The sequence below is a fragment of the Balaenoptera physalus genome (genome assembly GCF_965194825.1).
Source record: "Balaenoptera physalus genome assembly, chromosome: 12".
NCBI lineage: Eukaryota > Metazoa > Chordata > Mammalia > Artiodactyla > Balaenopteridae > Balaenoptera > Balaenoptera physalus.
In genome coordinates this window covers 20,874,760-20,897,672 of record NC_138897.1, presented here as the reverse complement: position 1 = coordinate 20,897,672, position 22,913 = coordinate 20,874,760, and the positions used below count along the sequence as shown (strand labels likewise).

The following is a 22,913-nucleotide window of genomic DNA, read 5'->3' as shown; positions in this document are numbered from 1 at the left end:
CAGATAGTCTGATGCCGAAATCCTTACCTTTAATGGTTATCTAAACAGACTCACAGATTCTGAGCACGGCAGGTAAGCAGCAACACTCCCCTGTACGCCACTGAAGCCACCAATGTTCCCTCCAACTCAGTGTGAAATTCTGCTTCCATTGCTGCTCTGGCACTGACCCCTGATGACTCACTCGCCAGGTGCCAAGCTGCTGTCTAACCGCTCCAGACCTAAGCCCAACCTACAACCGCCACTCAAACCCATATTCCAAGTACTCTGTCCTGATCCCTGCTGCAGTCCAGCCAGTTGCAGCCCTGCCCCTGTTCACGTCATGCCTGAAATCCGTCACCCTGGCCGCATCCTCACCTACAAAGCCCTGCCACTGCCATCCTCCATCTCCCACTGCCTGGACCACTTCAGCCACAGAAATGCCACTGTGGAGTTAGACCCAGCCATCTCCCACTGTAGCCACAAATCTAAAAGGTAAAACAACAAAGGGAATGCTACACAAGGCTTTCTACTGAGCTGTTACGAAGAAATTACAAACATACTTGGATGGGAAAGGTTTTTAAAAGCTGTTCAATGGCTTTTTTTCTTTCTGTGAAATATACATGAAGAAGGTAACTTGTTGCAAACTACCCAATAAATTAGAGAGTTGGTTTGGGAGGGATTGTTTTGCGTTGCACAGTTGTTTGAAATACAGTAAACATTAACCAACAACATGTTGGAATCAGGGTGTACAGTAAAGAATTTGGCCTTAACTAAAGAGGAGGTCTGGTCTTTGCCCTTGGAATGTTATGTCTGACAGGTGTGCCTTTGTTTGCCTGAGAGCACTGGGTCATGCCAGATAGTCCAACAGCATGATATGGGGGTGTGGGAGGTGGGCTAGGGGAGGTGGAAAGGAGACTGGCCATGCCAGAAAGACCAAAAGTGTAACTGAGGGTGACAGCTTTGGGTCACACACTATCAGTCAACCTAGAGACTGAGATTTACAAAAACAGAAACAGACTTACAGATACCGAAAACAAACTTATGGTTACCAAAGGAGAAACGTGAGGGGCGGGGAGGCGGGGATAAATCAGGAGCTTGGGATGAACATACACACACTACTATATATAAGATAGATAACCAACAAGGACCTACTGCACAGCACAGGGAACTCTACTCAGTATTCTGTGATAATCTATATGAGAAAAGAATCTGAAACACAGTGAATATATGTATATGCATAACTGAACCACTTTGCTGTATACCTGAAACACTATATTGTAAAACAACTGTACTCCGATACATTTCAGCCACATAGCACAGGGAGATCAGCTCGGTGCTTTGTGACCAGCTAGAGGGGTGGGATAGGGAGGGTGGGAGGGAGACGCAAGAGGGAGGGGATATGGGCATATATGTATATGTATAGCTGATTCACTTTGTTATAAAGCAGAAACTAACACACCATTGTAAAGCAATTATACTCCAATAAAGATGTTAAACATGGGCTGTCAATCAATCAATCAATCAGACCTACATAATGGAGTACCAATAAAAAGTCTGAATACTGAGGTTTGGGTGAGCTTCCCTGATTGATAATACTCCGTACATATTGCCACACAGCAGTTCTGGGAAAGCAGTGCATCCAGGCTCCATGGGTAGAAGACAACAGAAGCTCCAAATCTGTAACTCTCCCAGACTCTGCCCTATGTTCTTCCTTCGGCTGACCTTAATCTCTATCCTTTCTCAGTATTAAACTGTAACCATGAGTATAACAGCTTTCAGTGAGTTCTGTGGGTCTTTCTAGCAAATAACTGAACTGAAGGAGGGTTTGGAGAACCCCTGAAACTTGTACTTGGTGTCAGAAATGAAAGCAGTCTTGGGGGACTGTGCTCTCTAATCTTTGTAGTTGGCCTAAACTTCCATACAAGGGTACATTTTGACTGAGTTCGCTACTGTTGTACCCCCCATTTTTAATAAAAGTCAGGGAAAAATGAGTTCTTTCATATCACTGTTTCTTTGCTACTCAACTGTCCTTTGATCATTTTTCTCTTGTTGCAGACATGATTTACAACATTACCATTAAACTGTATATTCTATTTCACTTTGGACCCCTATCATCTTCGTGGACAAACATAAAAAGAAAGAAAACAGAAAATAGACTTTCTATGGTTCTCAAAGTCCCCACTGTCTGGTCATACCCAACTATCAAACTCCTTCTCCTTCCAGACCTTGAGCTGTATTTAGACCAGTCTCCTTCCTGCCCTTCCACATCTTTTGCTTGCTTAGCTGTCTGTTGACTTTATGCACACAACTTCCTTTCCCCAAGGTCCTGCTTCCATCTCCTTCTCCTGTTCAATACCAAACTACTTCAGTGACAGAACTCAGATCACTGCTTCTCCATGAAGTGTCTGTGGCACCAACCTCACAAGGCTGATAGGGACATTCATGGAAGCAATATGTATAAAGGACTCAGAATGTCACATGACTCACAGTAAGCCCAATGTTAAGCACTAGCTGCTGTCACTATTATTGCTATTACTCCTACTATATCTATTGCTGTGATATTTGTCTTTTTTTGAGCCTATTTCATTCATAATGTTTACTACAATCAAGCCTTCAACTGCATCCGTAACAACTTTTCTCTCTTGTATGCCGATTAGCTTCTGGATTACTATGACTTGAGGACAGAATCCATGTCTATGATAGCTCTTAAAGTGGTAGAGAATTTCAGACACAGAGTAAATGCTGAATCTTTTTGACCTAATGATAAATTCAGAGAACACTGGAATGAGACCACCTAATCAAGGCATGCAAATAAGGAACATACCTGAATCCCTACAATGTGTCAGTGTGTATCATTTATTCCTCAAGATCTCGTGTTTGGGAGTTTCATAAGGATTTTGGATTTATAGGTATGACAATTTGCACGTCACTGAGAAGTAAGAAGAGTAAAGAAGTCATAGAAATTGAACTATTTCCTGCTCAGTCTCACTATAAAAGATTTAGCTCATGTTAACCAGTACCAAATTCTCCTCTACTCCTTGAGTACATGGAAGACTAGACCTCCCTGTACTTGAAAGTCACTTTGTAACCCTCCATGCTTTCTTCCCTTTCTGCCATGATTGGTGACACTGGAAATGATGGAGCCTCTGTTGGTATGGGACCTAGATTAGAGCCCCAAGCCAATTTGCATTTAACATGAGAGTGTGCGTGGTACTGAGCCACTAAGATTTAGGAATTAATTTGCTACAGCAGTATACCTTGCCTCTTCTTGCTGGTACACTAATAATAACAACAATATCAAAACACTCTCATTATTTTCTTGGCACGGCTTTGCTGTACCACAATTCTTAACACGGCAGCAGATCTAGCTAATCTGTTTCTCTACAGTTTAGTTCTAGTTTCATTTTACCTTCATAAATATTCTTATTACAAAGATATTCAAACAAGAAAAGCTTACAGAAGTATCCAGTTAACACACATATACCCACCACCCAGATTCCATGATTAACATTTTGCGATATTCGCTTTATCACATCCTTATTCATCTATCCATCCCTCCTCTCTCCCTCCATCAATTTATCTTTCACTTTTTGATACATTTCAGAGTAAGTTGCAGTATCAGTGTGTTAGGTCTTCATTATTACTTTCCCAATTCTCACACTTCCCACGTGATAAACAATAACCCCACATCAAATATCTAGGAAGCAATGAGAGAAGTTTATCAACAAATATCTATTATTGAGTACCTACTATGTGCTGTATGCCTTCAGATACAAATAAGTGAGCCTGAGGGCCAGAACAGCCTGGTCCCCACTTCCCAACACTAAAGTGTTCTCAGTGACCTGTACTTGAGAGCAGTGAAGATGCTGAGCTACCCATTTGTAGCATCATTTGTTCTTTCACAATTGGTTGTAGAAAGTGCAGTCCTCAGCTTCAGACACTGAAACCCAATGAATCAAACATAATGAGACTGACATGTCATTGAATAAAACCCAGGAAAAATGCTGTGGGTTCCACACCAATGCCTCCCTTAAAGTCATGTCTTGGATTTTTATTATTTTGTTGCCACAGACATTTTAACAGATTATTGGACACTGTGTTTCCAATAAAAGTTCTCTTTGTGTTTTTGCTATTTTCTCAGAAGTCACTGAAAAAATATCTTCTTTAATGATATCATCTCCCCAAAATAAAATAGGTTGTGAAGAGTAATAAGAACCACTTAAATACTTTAACATATAACATTAAGTAGACAAAGACATACAGTATTAGTAGCACTATTACATACATTCCATTTTCATCCTCCCTTTAACCCTGTTAGGTATATAATGTGAGTGTGGTTATTTTCATCATAGTTTGCAGACGATAAAATGGAATCTCAGAGAGAACAAGCCTCACAGGTAGCAAATGGTAGATCTGGTGTTCAAACATCAGACTTCTGGCTCCAAATCCCCCATAGTTTTCCCTCTGCATTTTATGTAAGTATAACATAAATAGTGTTTGGGGCAACAAATATTTTACCATTATGTGAAATACATAGTTTTAACACATTAACTCAAAATATTAACTATATACTGCATTCAATATGCATTTTGTCTGTGTATGTGGCTGTATATATGAGCACATATAATACATACAGAGAAAATGAGGACGAGAGAAATCGTTTGGAGAGTTCTTACCATGTGTCAAGTTGTGCACTTGGCGCTCTGCAAACATTCTTATTTGATACTCAGAGAACTCTTGTGAGGTGAGTATCAGTACCCTTCATGTACAAAGAAAACTGAGGCTCCAGGCAGTTAGGTAATGCGCCCAATGTCACAGTGATAATATATAGGCAAAACCCAGGACTGTCTGGCTATAAAGTCCATGCTCTTGAGCATGATATTATAATGATTGGAATAATTTAAAACCAAAGCTAAAAAAAAAGTGGGTATTAGACTGCTCCTCCAAAACCTGTTAAATTCAGTTTTTCAAAGATGCACGGTGTTTGTACTTACACAGTCACTCATTCATTTGTTTGTTTATGTCAGGAGCATGCTCCAAGCTGGAGATGCTATGATGAATATGACTGGCACGGTCCCTGACCTCAAGGAGCTTGAAGTGCACTGGAGAATGCTAGCAATAAGAAGAGTAAAATAAAGTAAAATAAATTAATCTCCAGAGCTGTTCTATATATAGTCTTTTTCATCTCAAGTGTTGGCAACTCTATATTTCCAGATGCTCTGACCACATTTATGGAGTCATCCTTGACTCATTTCTTTTTCTTTGCCCTACATCCAATTTGTCAACAAACCGTGCTAACTCTACCTTCAAAATAAATCCAGCATCCAAACATTTTTCCCTGATACCACTGCTACTACCCCAGTCCAAATCACAATAATCTTTCAACTGGTTTACTGCAAATGCTCTTCACTAGTTCCACCCTTACCTCCTTGCAGCCCATTTGCAACACAGCAGAGTGATCTGTTAAAACCATAAGTCAGATTATTCCATTCATCTGCTCAAAACTTTAGTGGCTCACAATTTCTCTCCGGGTAAAAGCCAAAGTCTCAACCCAATTAAAATATAGACAAAGGATCTGAATAGACATTTCTCTAAAGAAAATATACAAATGGCTAAAAAGCCTACGAAAAGATGTTCAGCATCATCAGCCATCAGGAAAATGCAAATCAAAACCACAGTGAGATACCACTCACATCCACTAGGATGGCTAGAAAGAAAAAAGATAATAACGACTGTTAGTTAGGATGTGGCAAATTGGAGACCTCCTACACTGCGAACGGGAATGATTTCTCTCTTCCTCACTTTCTCTCTCTGTATGTATATATGTTTTGAAAAATAGTTTAGCAGTTCCTCAAAAGTTTAAACATGGAGTTGCCATATGACCCAGCAATTTCACTCCTAGGTATATACACAAGAGAAATTAAAACATGAGTCCACATAAAAGCTTGAACATGAATATTCATTGCAGCATTTTTCATAATCGTCAAAATGTGGAAAAAACCCAAAGGTCCATTAACTGATGAATGGATAAATAAAACACAGTATAGCTATACAATGGAATATTATTCGGCCATGAAAAGAAATAAAGCACTAATCCATGCTACCACATGAATAAACCTTACAAACATTACACTAAGTGAAAGAAGCCAGTCACAAAAGCACGCATATTATATGCGACTATTGATATGAAATATCCAGAACAGAGAAATCTATAGAAACAGAGCTGGTGATATTTGTGGGGAATGGGAAGCAGTTTCTAATGGGGTGGGGTTTCTTTTTGAGATGACGGCAGTGTTCTAAATTGATTATGGTAATGATTGCACAACTCTGTGAATATACTAAAAACCACTGAATTGTACACTTAAAGAGGGTTAATTTTATGGTAGGTGAACTACACCTCAATAAAGTAGCGAAATGTGTATGTGTATGTGTTTGTGCCCAGCCCTTAAAATGGCTCCTGAGGCCCTACAGCATCTGATTGTCACCTCTACCACCAGTTCTCTAATTTATCTTACATTCTCCTTCTCCTGTGTTCACTCAGCAGTAGCCACACATGTCTTCTTGTTCGCCAGATGAATCAGGCATGTTTTGGCCTCAGGACCTTTGCACTGGCATTTCTCAATCTCTAGAATGCCCTTCCTCCAACAGACTGGCATGTTCACTCCTTTAACTCCTTCAAACCTCTGCTCAAATATCAACTTGTGAATGAGGCATGAGTTGATCATTCTGTTTAAATTTCAATACTGCGTAAGCACAACGTATTCCCTTATCCCATTCCACTTTTTTCTCCAGAGCATTACCTTTCTGCAGTAAAGACTTTAGATGCTCACCCATACCTGATTCTCCTTTCCTTTCAAGCATGCAGAAGAATTCATCTTCCCTGGCTGCCCCTATATAAATCAAGTCATGTGATTAAATCTGGCCAATGGACTGTCAGCAGAATTGACACGTGGCATTTCTGTGCTAAGTTATTTAACTGCCAGTGCAAGACCTTCCAGTGATCTCTTCCACAACTGTGGTAATCATGAAGCTGCTTTCATTTTCAGACTGAGGTGCTGAAGACCAAAGCATCCCAGATTGCAGAACCACCACAGAGGAAAGTTTTCCCAGAGAGTTATCAAGACCCATAACATATTTTTCATGAGTAAGAAATTTTGTATGTTAAGGGCACTTGTGGGCTTTCTTGTTACCACAGCATAACTTAATCTATCCTGACTAGTAAGTCTTCTAATATCACTTAATTATTTTGCTTTTTATTGTCCATCCCATCCCATAAGAATGTAAGGGCATTATGACAGGAAGTTGTATCTGTTTTGTCACTAATATATCTCTAGCCCCTGAAACATTACTTGGCACATAATAGGTGATCAACAGATATTTACTGAATGAACAGAACAAATTAGTGTAACATTATAAAAAGCACAAGTGCTATGAAAGAGAATTACTAAAGAGCATTAGCAGAGTGACCTAGTTAGTGAGTTAGAAAAGTCTTCTCTGATGAATTGACTTTTAAGCTGAGTCCTGAAAAATGAATAGGAGTGAGTCAGGTGATGAGAATAAAAGATCCAGGAGGCGCTGTCACGCAAGGCTCTGCAAATCACAACTCTGACCTGTGCTAGGAAGGTGTCGTGAGAACCTATGATGTGAGGATCTGACCTCATCAGAGTAAGCAACTGTGTAAGAAAAAACCGTTGGCTGGAAAGAAGCAAAAATAAAATTAGGGGGGAAAAAAAGATGTGATATTATGTACAACAGGGTAAATGTGAGGTGCAATGGTGTGTTTTAATGGTTATACGAGAATATAACAGCATGTATTAAAGTATTTACAGAAGGCATCATGGAAGAGATGAGAAACGAGCTGGAATTTTAGCTGTAGATGAGAACAAGAAAGCAAGAGAATGCAGGAGGACACTGCAGGCTGGAGTCTGATGCTGGGCGGTGGGTGGAGGAGAGATTTCACATAAACACAGGCAGGAGAGCCTATGGCATGGATGCAAAACAGTGGGGAAAACAGCATACGTAAATTTGATTCAGGGAGCATTCTGAGGGCTAACCCCCATTGGAAAAGTAGGTGGAGTCAATCAGATGGGGCCAGTTCATTGTGAGCTGTAAATGCCAGGCCTGTGAATATGATCAGGGCAGTGTGACGACAAAGTATTTAGAAAGATGACTCAAGGCAGCAGTGGCAGAACCATTTACATAGATCGTGCCCAAGAATTTGTTAATGAGAGGAAAGCTGAATGACCTAAATCATTCCCCTGTCCAGCAAATGTCTATCAAGTAGCTACTAAATAAATACAAGGTTATATAAGGGATTTTGTAATGCATAAAATACATTCTTTAGTGTCTGGGTCTAATATTTATAATAAGTATGAATGTTCCATGTGTGTAAGTAACTGCTCATAACATGTGAATGTCAGAGACTAAAACTTTAAATTGGGTTCAGACTGACTACCCAATACATATCAAAACCACTGGGCAATTTAATTTCTTCTACAGTCCCTTTACCTGAATAGATGCTTACTTAGAATTCTTTACTTTGAATTAATGAGGACATAGTTTAGTTGCCTCTAGGGATTTGGACTTTTAGAGGTTGTCTTTAGAAAGATTTGTCTTGGGAGAGGTCATGTGACCTACAGCTCCAGCTGAAAAGTTTTATGGCTGAAGCTAATTAATTTCCTTAGTGTACTTTTATTGGCTCCTTCCCTAATCTCTGTCTCTAATAGGCAAATACGCTGGAAATTACTCCAATTCCACAAAGAAATAGGAGAGTTCTTGTGCCTTTGTGGTAAGAAGAGCTACAAGGAGAAAGAAGAGAGTCAGTGAATAAGGACATAATAAAAACAAGGAGTAAAATAACATGATCAACAATATACAGTCTGAATATTGAAAACATGCTTAGATGAATTATTTTAGATAATCATAAAATTTCTTAGCCCCTTCCACTTAGAAGTATGACAAAATTGCTCTACAATCATAAGGAATTCTCTTTCAAGTCTTCAGAATGCCAAAATGATGGATAGTTTCTATCAGCCAAACTGTCTGAGAGTGATGTTTTGAAAAATAAATATGTAAAGTAACACTTGTAAGTTGTGAGACAATTTCAGAAAGAATTACATCCTTGTCTTTTTCTCCCCCTAAGCTGACCTATCAAATCATCCTTGAACACTTACCCTGAAGAAAGTCTTATTTTAAAGAATTTGATGCAAATACTTGTCTCAAGCACAGGATATACTGAACAGCAAGAGAAATTACACACTCTAAGACAGAGTATGAAAATTAATATCCTCTGTCAAAGTTAACAATTCATAAAGTGCCCTGAAAAAAACTGTAGAGAATTCTCTTGAAAAGGAAGATGCAGAGACTTGTGGTTCTACCAAGACAGAATAGCCCCATTCCTCCCAGGTCTTCCCTCTTGCAACCAAAAAACCCTGGACATAACCCAACACGCATAGGAAGGCTCTGAAAGCTAGAAGGAAGAAAGCAGACGTCCTACAGACTTGGGGCGGTGAGTGCCCTGGGTTTCTTTATTGCACCCCATATAGCCAGACAGGAAGGCTATGGTTTGAGAAGGACCAAGCAGGAAGTTAACCTTCAAAGGACCCACCCCAGCTCAGCCTCCCCTCACGGAAGCAGGCAGAGACGATCCAACTCCCCCACTGGATGGTCTTGACATGGTCAAGCAGAAAGCTAGTCATCCATCCCCCATCCAGCAAAACCAGGTGGCGTTCCGATTCCCCTGCCAGGGTAGTGTTGATTGGGCTGAGCAGGGCACTGATCTTCCATTCCCTGCCTGATGGAGACAAGTGGTCTCCTCGTATCCCCCACCAGAGCTGAACCTCCTCCTGGTAGCACCACCTCAGTGACTCTTCAGGAAATGATGCAGAGTAAAATAAGCCCATCCCACAAGGTTACGAGCTATGGGACTCCACTTATATAACATTCTTAAAATGACAAAACTGTAGAAATGGAGAACAGATCAGCCAGAGGTCAGGGACTGGGGAGGGAGGCTGGGAGAGTAGGAGGTAGCTATGGCTATAAAAAAGCAACGTGAGGGATCCTTGTGGAGGAAATGTTCTCTGGCCTGACTGTATCAATGTCCTATATCAACGGTGATACTGTGCTATATGTTTGTAAGAAGTTACAATTGGAGGAAATTGGGTAAATGTTACTTGGTCTCTCTCTGCATTCTTTCTTACAACAGGAATCTACAGTTATCTCAAGTATAAAGTTTAATTAAAAAGAGATTTAATCAAGACTTGAGACCCATCCTTTTAAAGGGATCTGTCCTATAATCAACAGACTAAACATAATTGTCATTTGCATTCCAATGTAAAACTGTAGGTTTACTTCCAAACCAGGACAGTAAGGGCATTTATGGCAATTTTGGGAGGTTAGACAAAAATTTTTTTCTTCACTTGATCTATAACTTGGATATTAAAATTCGATCACAAGATTATTCATTCACTCACCCAATCATTCAGCAAGCAGCTGTTGAGAGCCTACTATGTGCCCTATGCTAAGTTACAGGAATAAAGTAATGAAGGAAACAGACTGAATGTCTGCTCTCTGGAGCTGACCTTTTGTGAAAGAAGTACTCTATCTGTTATTCGCACTAGTCAACAAAATCCTTTCCTCTTTGCAATCAGAGTAACTGTTTCTCTCAGGCCTTGGTCACTTATAAATCAATCATACCGAAAGATTCTTGTGTTCCCTGCACAAGACTTTGTTAGGCTGAAGTACTTCTTTCTCTGTATTAGTCATCTTTAACAGAACTAGAAATTGCTCCCCCAAAAAGCATAAGGTAGGGAACTAAAAGAGTGTGACACTTTGAGAGGCAATTGGGATTTTACTGGAAAACCTCCCTAAGCTGAAAATGTTTAGAGTAGGATCAGTTCTCGGACTGTTTGTTTGTTTGTTAATATCTATGGCCAATGGGTGGGACATAATTCAATGGAGAGAAACCAGAAGTAAACCTGGGTCTGTTCTTACTAAGATTGATGATTTCAGACCTTCCAGTGATCCATCGAAAGCATCATTTTGTGTGTTATTGGGATAAAGTCTGCATCAAAACACTAAGGCCTTTTGAAGGAAAAGTTTATTATTTCTAAAAGAACTGAGTTTGTCTTTAAAATAATCAGTTATTCGACTGAGTTCATTCATTTTGCAAATACTCATCGAAAACCTACCACAAGCACTATGAAGACTGCCAAGACGATTCTATTACGGTCTCTTTCCTCAACAAGTTCGTTGTCTTAACAAAGTTAACTAATTGGAGCAGAGTATACATGCATAGAACATCTTTTCGCATAGAACATGAAAAGATGGCTCGTAAGGAGCCAAATGGAATTGTCCTCCCATGCAAAGTCTGGTTACTCGTCCTAAATGGAACCAGTCATGGTATCTAATATAGTCCTGTGACAGAAAACCAGAGGAAAATACGAAAAATCACAGAATATGGAAGTCAGAGAAGTCACAAGTATTCAGCCACAGTGAACTTTCCACGTAGTTTTAAAACAGCAGTTTCTTTCTGGCATATATTTACACGTAGCTTGCCATTTTACGCATGTCCTAGATAAGAACAATACAAGTGCACGCGCCATTACCATTCAAATACCAACTGGAGACTTTACAGATATTATCACTGTGTAGAGAGAGAACATAAACAGAAGAAACAAACTTTTTCTATTTCCACATTGTAGCCCTAAAGAGATTGCTTATCCAGCTAAAACCTTTCACGTGAGACACAAGAGCACTGTAACCGAATATCCAAACCCAATGTCAGGACCTGAATCCTCACAGTAACCGGTACCAAGCTAACAAGCAAGACAGTGATCCCAACCTCAGCTTAGCTACCCCACTATCCACTAATCAACCTTAATACCAAGTAGGTGGTCCTCATCTTTGCCCTTCTGCAGTGAGGATCCTTCAGAGTTACCCACATCCACCCCAGGTGTCCATATTGGCTCTAATACTTCACCCATTTGGAATTTATCACCCATAAAACTAAAGCTGCAGATTGATCAATGGGAATCATAAATGCCTTAATTCCAGAATTTAAGAGAAAACTTAACTTGGTATTTTGAATTCCCACTAAATTCAGATAGTTTAGAAATGCCTGGAAGTAAAAATAATGACACCAAATAAAAGTTGTACTGAAAAAACATCATAAACATATACTAGTATGACGTGTGCAAAATATATTGAGTTGTCCACATTTTGACAATACACCCCCCTCCCATGCATTTTAACACACCTTTCAAACTACAGCATCCAGTTCACCATTCCCTGGTTAAAGCATAAAAAGTAAAGCCCTGGGGATGGTGGTGTGCTGAATTGGGCGATTGGGGTTTACATGTATACACTGATGTGTATAAAATTGATGACTAATAAGAAGCTGCTGTATAAAAAAATAAAATTAAATTAAAAAAAAAAAAGTAAAGCCCCTCAAATGTATTTGATCTACTTTAGCAGCCCTCTGTTAAAACTATCTGTAGCCCTGTCTCTGCCGTAGATCCGATCTTGGATCGCCTACATGTCCGAACTGTTGTGATCAACACCAATTAGAACGAACAGATAGGATAAGCCTGTACAGGCTCTGTTTCTTTGTCTTGTTTGAAAGGACCCTCTTCATCTAAAGACCTACAAGGGCTTGAATTGTTGGGTGAAAAAAAATCCCTGTCACCTCTCAGACACGGCTGTTACCAGGCATCAGTAGGAGTGACTAGCAGAGCCTAAAAGGGAGATGTTGGCCCATCAGTTTAAATGACCTCTGAGCCACTTTACTAGACCACAAGCAAGAGAGTTTGGTGAAATGTGACATGAGGCACTTCTCCAGAAAGGAGTTGCGAAGCCACATGAGAGCTAGAGGAAGGCCATGGTGGACTTTGCTCCTCTCCTAAGATGAATCTGGTCCAACAGTTATTCTGTGGAAAATGTATTCACTTCCCTCCAAAATCACTGGGTTAGGGGCTCTAGCTTTTCCAGAAAGTCTACATTATAAATTGGGCCAGTTACACATAGGAGGACGATCACGCAGTGGAATTTGAGGGGCCATATGAGGTCCTGGCCTGGGGTCAAGAAATCCTTTGCTAGAAAATCCCAGGTGCTAAATAAGCACCCCAACATCTGAGGACATAAAAAGCAGTGTTATATGTAGTTGGGGGACTAACGGATACATGGAATTACAGCAAATTATTATCCCAGGCTGGTGGCCACTGAGGCACCTAGGGAATAGGAGGGCCATTTCCCCAGATAAAGGCAAGGGATTTGACTCATTGTGAAAGAAAGGTACAAGACCTGAGCCGTGCTAAACACAGGACACAATGATGGGGAGAAGATGCACTGCCTTAGGACCCACGTGGTTTGCCAGCAGCAAAGAATGAGGATTCCCTGGGCCCAGGAAAACTGGTCAGGTTGTGTAGAGATGCAGATTGCTTCAAGGTATGATAGGCTTCAGGGATCAGCTAAGTCCAAGTTTCATTTTACAGGTGAAAATGCACCCAGGCGATGAGAGGTGACCTGCTCAAGCGTAGCTGGAGAATGGCAGAAGCAAGTCTGGAACATTTGTGCCTCCCTGACGCCAAGCCCCATGTCCTTTTCTTGGTACTTGCCTCACTTTTTTCTTTTAAAAAAAATTACAAAAGTCATACCTTCTGTTATATGTTGAATTGCACCCCTCTTCCAAATTTATATGCTGAAGTCCTAACCCCAAGTACCTCAGAATATGACCTTATTTGGAAACAGGGTTGTTACAGGTGTACTTAGTTTAGATGAGGTCATACTGGTGCAGGGTGGGCCCCTTATCCAATATGACTGGTGTCCTTATAAAAAGGGAACACTGGGACACAGAGACAGACATGCATAGAGAGAAGATGATGTGAAGAGATATAGGGAGTCAGCCACCTACAAGACAAGGAAAGCAGCCTGGAGCATGTCCTTCCCTCACAGTTCTCAGAAGGAACCAGCCCTGATGACACCTTGATTTTGGACTTCTGGCCTCCAGAACTGTGAGAGAATAGATTTCTACGGTGTAAGTCACCCAGTCTATAGTACTTTATAGCAGCACCAGGATACTAATACACCTATAAACCATGCAGATGTTTATACAGAAAAAGTTAATACTCACCCTCTTGTCTCTGAAATCTCCTGCCTTTCAGGTAACTGATGCTAGCATTTTGGGGTGTATCTTTTTCCCACTCATACATTCTCTCTCTCGCTCTCTCTCACACACATGCACCATCTTTATTTTTTAGTTTTGAATGGAATTATATGATACAGCACTCTGAAACATATCTTTTTATTGTAACTAGCAATAGACCATCATAGTGTCCTTCCAGATCAATATATATAGCTCTCATTCATTCTTTTTAATTGCTGCATAGTATTCAACCTTATATACGTATCCTTCTCCTACTGGTTAACAATTAGGTTATTTCAGGTTATACACCTTTACAAACGATGCTACAGTAAACATCCTTGAACATACATATTTATGTGTTTTCAGCTGGAAAGCACAGACTTTTTAATTTGGTATTTCTCAAAGAGCATGTGCATTTCCTATTCTTTCATGTTTTTTCTCCCAACTTATCACAAAATTCTCAGCTAACTACTGCACATATATATATCAATGTTGGGAACAAAAAGCTATACTGGAGAACAGCTATAGTCACAGATTCTGACTAGACCCTTAGATAGAGGTCAATAAATATAAATCATGACCACTATGTTCTCAGCAGAGCCCCTTCACATATCCCTTTTTCTACTTTTAATGGGATGAGTCCCATAAAAACCATTGGTATCCCCCAGGATCATCTGATCACTTTTTTTATTGAAGTATAGTTGATTTACAATATTACATTAATTTCAGATGTACAGCACAGTGATTCAGTATTTTTACAGATTATACTCCATTCAAAGTTATTACCAAATACTGGCTATGATTCCCTGTGCTGTACAATACATCCTTGTTGCTTATCTATTTTACGTATAGTAGTTTGTATCTCTTAATCCCATACCCCTAATTTATCCCTGCCCACCTCCCTCTCCCCTTTAGTAACCACTATTTGTTTTCTATATCTGTGATTCTGTTTCTGTTTTGCATATTCATTCATCTGTATTATTTTTGTTTCCACATAAGTGATACACAGTATTTGTCTTTGACTCATTTCACTAAGCATAATATTCTTTAGGTCCATCCACATTGCTGTAAATGGCAGAATTTCATTCTTTTGTATGGCTGAGTAATATTCCATTATATACATACATACATATATACATACATACCACATCTTCTTTATCCATTTGTCTGTTGATGGGCACTTGGATTGCTTCCTATCTTGGCTATTGTAAGTAATGTTGCTATGAACACTGGGGTGCATGTATTTTTTTGAATTAGTGTTTTCATTTTTTCCATATATATACATATATACCCAGGAGTGGAATTGCTGGATCATATTTTAGTTCCATTTTTAGTTTTTGAGGAACCTCCATACTGTTTTCCATAGTGGCTGCACCAATTTACATTCCCACCAACAGTGTAGGAGGGTTCACTTTTCTCCATTTCCTCTCTAACATTTGTTATTTGTAGACTTTTTGATAACAGCCATTCTGACGGATGTGAGGTGATACCTCATTGTGGGTTTGATTTGCATTTCTCTAATAATTAGCCATGCTGAGCATCTTTTCATGTGCCTGTTAGCCATCTGTATGTCTTCTCTGGAGAAATGTCTATTCAGGTCTTCTGCCCATTTTGTGATTTGCGTTGTTTGGGTTTTTTTTTTTTTTATATTGAGTTGTATGAGCTGTTTATATATTTTGGATATTAACCTCTTGTCAGTTATCTCATTTACAAACCCATTCCATAGGTTGTCTTTCTGTTTTGCTGATAGTTTCCTTTGCTGTGAAAAAGCTGTTAAGTTTAATGAGGTCCCATTTGTTTATTTTTGCTTTTATTTCTTTTGCTTTAGGAGACAGATCTTTAAAAAATATCTCTAAGATTTATGTCAAAGAGTGCTCTGCCTATGTTCTCTTTTAAGAGTTTTATGGTTTCAGGTCTTCTATCTAAGTCTTTAATCCATTTTGAGTTTATTTTTGTGTATGGTATGAGGAAATGTTCTAATCTTATTCTTTTTTTTTAATTAATTAATTAATTAATTAATTATTTATTTATTTTTGGCTGTGTTGGGTCTTCGTTTCTGTGCGAGGGCTTTCTCTAGTTGTGGCGAGCGGGGGCCACTCTTCATCACGGTGCGTGGGCCTCTCACTGTTGTGGCCTCTCTTGTAGCAGAGCACAAGCTCCAGATGTGCAGGCTCAGTAGTTGTGGCCCACGGGCCTAGTTGCTCCGCGGCATGTGGGATCTTCCCAGACCAGGGCTCGAACCCATGTCCCCTGCATTGGCAGGCAGATTCTCAACCACTGAGCCACCAGGGAAGCCCCTAATCTCATTCTTTTACATGTAGCTGTCCTGTTTTCCCAGCACCACTTGTACAAGAGACTGTCTTTTCTCCATTGTATATTCTTGCCTCCTTTGTAGTAGGTTAATTGGCCATAGGTCCATGGGTTTATTTCTGAGCTCTCTATTCTGTTCCACTGATCTCTGTGTCTGTTTTTGTGTCATTACTACACTGTTATGATTCCTGTAGCTTTGTAGTAGATAGTTTGAAGCCTGGGATCATGATATCTCCAGCTTTGTTCTTCATTCTCAAGATTGCTTTGTCAATTGGAGGTCTTTAAAATGTCACAAGTATTACATTAAATCTATAGATTACTTTGAGTAGTATGGCCATGTTAACAACATTAATTCCTCCAATCCAAGAGCACAGTATATCTTTCTGTTTCTGAGTGTAGGTCTTTCACTTTGTTGGTTAAGGTTATTCCTAGGTATTTTATTCTTTTTGATGCAATTTTAAATGAGATTTTTTTCTTTTTTACTTTCTTTTTCTGATCACTTCTTTTTGCATTTTTAAGGCAACACAGAAATGCTAGTGCAAAAGGCCAAACTTAAGCTGACAGCTGCTAGCTGGTGATTCTTTCAACTAAAGAGTAATTTCCTGATTCTAGCAAAAAGCATAGCAGGGCCTCTGTTTCCCTACACCCACTTTTTTTTTTTTTTTTAATTATTTATTTATTTATTTTTGGGTGTGTTGGGTCTTCGTTTCTGTGCGAGGGCTTTCTCTAGTTGCAGCGAGCGGGGGCCCACTCTTCATCGCGGTGCGCGGGCCTCTCACTTTCGCGGCCTCTCCCGTTGCGGGGCACAGGCTCCAGACGCGCAGGCTCAGTAGTTGTGGCCCACGGGCCTAGTTGCTCCGCGGCATGTGGGATCTTCCCAGACCCAGGCTCGAACCCGTGTCCCCTGCATTAGCAGGCAGATTCTCAACCATTGTGCCACCAAGGAAGCCCCCCCTACACCCACTTTTAATTAACTAGATGTAGTTTTAGAACCTCATGAAGGGATGAGGTATGGCCAGGCATTTCAACTAATCTGGACTCCAGTGGTGAACTTGGGAGAGAGCTGACAGGAAATGAACTTCAGCCTGTGGGGATTACAAGCTTATACTGAGATTATACTGAGATTCTGAGGCCTTGTTCAGGGGCTATTACTAAGGCAGCCCTGCTGAGGTCAGGGTTCCTGGGAGAGAGGGCCATGTGTAAAGCATGTCTCTTGCTGAGCAATTTGGCCATGACTTACTATGCAGATCTGTAGGAAAATGAATGAATAAAGTTGAACTTGAAAAATGCACTGAGCTCTCAAATGCTCTGCTGTCGTGTCAACATAAGCTGAGACTGGCACCTCAAGAAGAGGGGCTCATCTCTTACAGATTGTTCATGTGTTCCTTAAGAAAATGAGAAGTTAGGATGAGATTCAGTCATAAATTATTCATTTAAGGGCTTTTTTTTCATTTTATTTCAGAACATCCTCCTGATCATTTCTTAAGTGAATTTCTCCCTGGTCCCATCATTTCCAAATGCAGAAAATTTTCAGTGAAGGAGGCACATCTTAATCAGGGATCCATGGGGTTTCACCTTCCAGGGAATCTATCTGGTCCTCAGTTGCTCTCCCTTTTCTAGGCCAGTAATACCTCCAGCCCAAATAAGTCTATAAAGTTTCCTTATATTAATGTTTGAAACATAAAGCCATTTTTATATAAAATTTATAAGAACACTATTTTTCTTTCATCACTGCCAAACCTCAAACACATCAAGATTTTCCACTATGAAAAGGCTGAATGTTTTATATGCTATGTCTCACTGTAAACTATTCATTGGTTTATAGACCTCGGGTCCTCCAGGAAGCATCATAAATCCTTATTATACTACTGGATATTAAATTTGGTGTTAGGTGCTCTGATTCATCTGCCAGGCTAACTCACATGTAAACAGACATCTCTCTTAAAACTGTCTACTTCAAATTCAAGAGCTAAAAAATTCATTTATTCTAAAGCTCTAACCTTGAAGTTCATTGCAACTGCAATATTGACAAAGGTAAGGATGATGATTATGATGATGATGGTGGGTGATGAAGAAAATGTTTTTATAGTTAGTTCTTTCCTCATATTGTTAACCTTCCCTTACACACACACACACACACACACACACACAAAGATAGAGACCAGAAAATTGTGGTTTTGGAAGCTTTCAAAGACAGGTGTAGGATTTCTATGTGAATACAGTAATTTTTAAATAAAGGAATGAATCAATTAACATGAAGCGACTATGAAGTCCCATAAACAAGGCAATAAATAACCATCATCTAATGACTGCAACTCAAAGACTCAGCCCAAGGACATTCCTTCTCACAAGTTCTCACCTATCCAAGAAGTGCAATTACAAAGAGCTCTCCATATGAGTTTACATTATGATTTTTTTTCCAACTGCTACATAAAATTCTTCTGGTGGGAATTTGTACAGAAATTTTTTTATAATCATTCAGGTATCTTTTGAGAGAATATGATTACATGAGTGTTATTCCAAAGGTTTTTGAAGATGTCATCCTCCCAGCTGTTCTCCTTTTAATCTTATATATCATACTATTGCCAACTACAAAATTACAGAAGATACTTTCCCTCCTTCGACATTTTCAAAATAGTGAAATACTTAGGCAGATGATGTTTAATAAGAATGATTATGAACTACTAAAATATACTGCTAGATATATATTGAATTGAAATTCATATTATATGTGTGAAAAGACAATCAGAATTAACTTAATTCCCCTTCAACACAATTTAGTACAGTTTTACTGGGTGCCTATACTGTGCAAAGCACAACGCTAGGTAATGAGGTAAAAGTATCTGGCATGTCCCCTGCCTTCAAAGATCTTCCAAATCAACTTACCTTTTTTTTTCTTTTATGTGAACTAAATGGTCTTAAATTTTCAAAGTAGAAAGAAATTTTGAACAGTACTTTATGTATCAAGGCCCTGCTTGATTAAGTGATCAGTTCTCACATTCAAGAATGAGAAAATAACTACTAAAAACAAACCACATATTTTAAGTAAATGTATACTATGTGTGGAGTTGTCTCTATCAACCAAAATGATACTTTTAAAAATCAAGAGAGGATAATACATGTAGAAAGATTATGATTCTGCTTAATCTTTGATCTTTATTGGATCTAAAGCTATTTTAAAATCATTCTAGAGGTCATAATGCAAAGAAAGAATCTGATGCAATTTTATTCATTAAAAATCTCAAGAAAGCTATTCATTTTGCAAGTTAAAGACATAAAAAGCACACAGAAGTGGCAAAATGGTTAAATTATAGAATATTAAACACCATTACATTTCTGGGTTTTTCCCTGAAGAATCATTTGGAACAAGATATGCACCATTCTTTCTACAGTAGATCAGGGATAACCTTCTAAAACCTTGAAATTATGAGGTCAACTATTAAAAATTTTTTCCGGGAAATTTTAATGAATTAAATGCATATTACAAAAGGGTTGTTATAATTTATTCTTCATATGTGTAGAATTTCCAAGGCCTTTGAATCCTATAGTTTACAGAATTACATCTCTTGATATCTTGTGAAAAGATAACTGAAAAATAATATAGTTCAATGGATTTGAAACTGTCTGCGCAACAGTACCCAAAGAGTATTGATTGGTAGATCATTTTCAGACTAAAGGGTGGTTGTCAATTTTATGCTGAGTCCTTATTTCTGTTCCGTCCAAATATTAAGTGACTGGAAAGAGTTCATGGTTGATCGGCTTATTAAATCCAGAGATGACACAGAGCTGAGGCAGATAGCAACTCTGCTGCTTAATCGAATACACAGTCAGTTAGTCTCAATGGAGTAAAATGATGGATTGGATTTACATGAAAATAAATAGGATAAATGTGAAAATATGGCACATGAGTTTATGAAAATTCATGAGTGTAGAAGAGAGATGGTGTGACAAAACTATAATATGGTTTCACAGATTGCAATTCCTATTAAAAAAAAGCATGTGGGCAGATGTGGATAGGAACTAATATTTATTGAGCACCGAAAGCTCCTAACCATGGGCATCAAAGAGACATAGGCATTATTATTATTCCCATTTTACAAAGGTACAGAGAAAGAAAATAATTCCCCTATGTCCTACAGATTACAAGAAGCAGATCTGGGATTTGAATCTTTTGCAATCTTGCTGCAAAACCCTGCTCTTTTCAACCCATCATCATGTAAACAGCACAATAAGGGTACTTTGATAACTAATGCAATCTGGTGTTAGATTAATAAAAGTACAATGCCAGAACAAAGGAGGCACTGGTCAGATTCTTGATGGTAATAAAGGTATAGAGTAATGCATACACCCAATATCATCAAAAAAAAAAAGAGAGAAACAAATAGGGGTGCATTCACACAATGAAATACTACTCAGCATGAATAAGGAACAAACTATTGACACGTGCAACAACATAGATGAATCTCAAAAACATCACATTGAATAAAAGAAGCCAAACGAAAAAGAATGTATGCTGTTTGATTCCACTAATATGAAGTTAAAAAAGGCCTATGTTGATAGAAATCAGAAGAGCAGTTGCTCCAGGGAGGGTTTTTCTAGAAAGGAGCATAAGGGAATTTTCTGGGATGATGAAAATGCTTTATATCTTGATTGGGGTAGTGTTTACAGGGGTGTGTATACAATTGTCAGAACCCAAACTGTAAACTTAAGATTTGTATATCTTATAGTATGGAAATGATCCCTCTATTCAAAGAAAAAAATAATGCATACAGACTGGAGACTACAGATAAGCAAGCAGACAGCAAAGGAACTGGAAATCATGGCCTATGTGAAACGTATAATCCAGGAAATGCTATTCGCAAACGTTCATTTTACTAACAAGAAGTCCGGGAAAAGGGAGCTAGAATGAGACATGACAGTTGTGTTAAAATGCTACCATTCCATAACAGAGAAAGAAATAGTGATAAGTACTTTTTAGGGAGTACAATTAGGACTAATAAGCAGACATTGTACCTGAATATAAGAAAGGCTCTTCTATAACCAGAGCAGTTGAAAAGTGGAATTATCTGCCTATGAGTAATAAATTCCCCACTGCACAAGGTGCCCGCTGAAGGTAGATTGTTTCCCACTGGAATGTTTGTAGAGGATGTTGAGCACCTAAGGCAGCTCTCTCAGGTCTGAGGTTCCACGCATCTGCGTTCTGAAGCTCACTTTGACATTCATGGATAAAGCTCACATCCTATACATCATCCAAACTCTCAACCTCACTCCCAATCTACTCCCAACCTCCAGGACACACAAGCACCCACATCCACAAATCCATGTGCCAGTGATTAACAGAGGCAACATCTACCCAGCTTTCTCCACTCCAACCCTACCGCTGCTCTAATCTCAGATCCTGCTGAATGGTGGTAAAATACCTTTACACTTTCAGGTTTGAAGGCACTCCACAACTTTGCTGAAGCAAAACAATATTCTTTGTTTATTTAACAATATTTATTACTGAGAGCCCAGTATGCATCCAGCATGATCTGGACACTGGAGAGAAAAAGACAACAATCCCCATCTTGGTGAAGCTTACATTCTTCTTAATAGACATCAAGTTGCTTAGGATAAGAACATCCTCCTAAGTGCTTAACTCCGATGGACGTTTTGTGGTTGATGAATAAATATTCATTGACTTAACTTGATGTGAGAAGAGCACATAGGATGAATGTATAGAAGCCTCAGGGGAAACATAGGGCTTACCCAAGACTTAGACATAGTATTCTGCTCCTCGGCCCAGTAAAAATCTCTGTTAAATGTCAGATGGTTGAGGAAATGCTCATTTTCACCATTGTTCCTATAATTGAATGATAAACCAATGCACCATGGCTCCAGGGGTTTACTTCTGAATTTACAATTAGTCTAATGGTCTGCCCCAAAGGGACTCTATGAGCCTTGGTGGAGCTTAACAAAATCGACTTCAATAAAATAAAAGGAGTGAGCAATAGTCAATTAATCACAGTCTATTAGCTGACATTAATTTATAATTTCAGTCACAGGGATAAAATTATTCACAATGGATACCTTTAAACTGGGGGAGAAGCCCAGGTAACAAAATATGAATGCCACAAATCCTTCTAGAATAAAAACACAGAAAACCGTCCTGCAGCAATAGCTTTGGGGGAGTTGCCTTTAACTTGCTTAATGAGCCAAGAGAAAATGTTTTAAGTAAGCACCCATTCAAGACATTAAATTGATTAGAGCCGCATTTTAAGTCCTACTCAAACACTAGCCCTAAACTTCAGATTCGTTTGCAAAGGAAAATTAGATATTTGTTTCACATATATCAGAGGCGGGGACTTCCAAAGGGAAATATACATAAATTGTGTACATATGAGGATGAGAATCGCCAACTCTAGGGGTAGCTCTCTGTCTATCCATTTCCTTCATGTGTAATAAATTTTGCTAACCTCTGCTTTCTTCTCCTTTCACCATTCTT

At 39.0% G+C, this 22,913-nt stretch overlaps 1 long non-coding RNA gene across 1 annotated transcript; it reads left to right on the top strand.

The window, feature by feature from the left end:
* The first annotated feature begins 895 nt into the window (after window positions 1-895).
* Window positions 896-21,192, top strand: LOC309639452. The gene is made up of 2 exons (XR_014251659.1): window positions 896-17,063; window positions 17,378-21,192. It is a non-coding gene; the product is annotated as an uncharacterized lncRNA (long non-coding RNA).
* Window positions 21,193-22,913: the final 1,721 nt, after the last annotated feature.